Here is a 2384-nt window from a genome sequence, read left to right on the forward strand (position 1 = left end):
AAATGAAGTTCCTTTTTATAGTAAATCTATAAGGCAGTCATTCTGGTTTTTTTTTTTTTTGACAGGCAGAGTGGACAGTGAGAGAGAGAGACAGAGAGAAAGGTCTTCCTTTTTGCCGTTGGTTCACCCTCCAATGGCTGGCGCGGCCGGCGTGCCCGGCGCACCGCGCTGATCCAAAGGCAGGAGCCAGGTGCTTCTCCTGGTCTCCCATGGGGTGCAGGGCCCAAGCACTTGGACCATCCTCCACTGCACTCCCTGGCCACAGCAGAGAGCTGGACTGGAAGAGGGGCAACCGGGACAGAATCCAGCGCACCGACCGGCACTAGAACCTGGTGTACCGGCACCGCTAGGCAGAGGATTAGCCTATTGAGCCAAGGCGCCGGCCAGTCATTCTGTTTTGAAAGTTCATAATAACACATTGAAAGTATAGTTGTGTTAGTACAGAATGCAAGAGAACTTCAAAAGTATCCTGGAACATAGAATTTAAAAATGTTTATTTGGGGGGTCTAGAAATTTTCTTTAAAAGTGATTTTGTTTATTTATATAAGAGGCAGAGTTACAGATAGAGAAAAAGGGGAGACAGAGAAGGGTCTTCCATCTGCTGGTTCACTCCCCAAATGGCCACAACTGCAGGAGCTGGGCTGATCCAAAGCCAGGAGCCAGGAGCTTCCTCTGGGTCTCCCACGTAGGTACAGGAGCCCAAGCACTTGAGACATCTTGTGCTGCATTCCAAGGCTGTAAGAAAAGAGCTGGAGTGGAGGATGGCCCAAGTGCTTGGGTCCTGCACCCACATTGGAGACCAGGAGGAGGCACCTGACTCCTGGCTTCAGATCGGCACAGCACGCCGGCTGCAGCGCGCCGGCTGTGGCAGCCATTTGGGAGGTGAACCAACGGCAAAGGAAGACCTTTCTCTCTGTCTCTCTCTCTCTCTCTCACTGTCCACTCTGCCTGTCAAAAAAAAAAAAAAAAAAAAAAAAAAAAAAAAAAAAAAAAAAAAAAAGAAAGAAAGAAAAGAAAAGAGCTGGATCAGAAGAGGAGAAGCCAGGACATGAACTGGCACTCATGTGGGATGCCAGCACTCCCCATGGAGACTCAGCGTACTATGCCACAGCACCAGCCCTCAGGACCAGAAATTTTTGAAATCCATACATAGTTTTTCATAAGACACATTTCCCATCAAGTGTTTGAGAATCCTCTCTTATGATATTTGTGTGTAGAGCAACTATTATATTCTTACATGCTGGTTTTAGGTTGCCACTGACTATATATAGTCTGATAAATTTTTAGACAAATCTTGGTACATGCAAGAAAATCACCCATCTGGGCTCAATATCTTAGCAAAATACAAGATTTAAAATGATAAGTCTTGAGGCCTGTGCTGTTGTACAGTAGGTTAATCCTCCATCTGCAGTGCTGGCATCCCATATGGGCACTGGTTCTAGTCCACTATGGCTTGGGAAAGCAGTAGAAGACGGCCCAGGTCTTTGGGCCCTTACACCCTCATGGGAGACCCAGAAGAAGCTCCTGGCTCCTGGCTTCGGATCAGCTCAGCTCCAGCCGTTGTGGTCATTTGGAGAGTGAACCAGTGGAAGGAAACCTTTCTCTGTCTCTGTCTCGCAAACAAATAAAATAAAAAAATGATAAGTCTTGATTTGCTTCTGGTACGGAGAAGCAAGTGTTAACAAACCAATCTTCCCACAAACAACAACTATAAAACCCTGAAAAGAATACAGGGAAAAAAAAAATTATGAGGGTTCTTCAAGGAGTTCACAACAGATGGAGTTAGAAATAGGCTTATTTTGGTGCAGATAATATTTGAAACCCATGTGTACATGGACTTTTTTCATTTTATGAAAAATACATGTGATAAAAAGATACACATAAGTTTCAAAAATTTTTGCACTAAAATAAATTTATTTCATTTCCCCATGAACTTATTGAAGTATTTTCACACCTGAGCATTCTGGAGACTGACCAGAGGCAGATTTTAGAGGCAAAATTGTAACATGCATCCAGAATCAATTTCCCATTTTGGGGGGAGGTCTTCTCCCCTGGAAGCCTGCTGCAGTAACAGTGGAGGCAAGTGGCATGGAGGCAGCTAAAACTTCTCTGGAAAGCATGCCACATTGCTAGCTAGAGGACTCAGGGAAAGATTCTCAGGCAACCGGGGCTGCAGTAGAATAAGTGGCGTCAGGGCCATGAGAATTCGCCTTTCAGACACTTGCTACATCTTGCACCCCCTACCATACTTCCTGTTAATTTAAGGATATTCTCACTGGATGCAGAATTATTGCTTTATAGTTCTTTTATTCAGTACTTTAAAAATGTTATGCCCCTTATTTCTTCCATTGGTTCACCCCCAAAATGGCCGCTATTGCCGGTGT

Source organism: Oryctolagus cuniculus, chromosome 7 (genome assembly GCF_051225735.1).
Source record: "Oryctolagus cuniculus isolate XC-2025 breed Fujian yellow rabbit chromosome 7, ASM5122573v1, whole genome shotgun sequence".
Lineage (NCBI taxonomy): Eukaryota > Metazoa > Chordata > Mammalia > Lagomorpha > Leporidae > Oryctolagus > Oryctolagus cuniculus.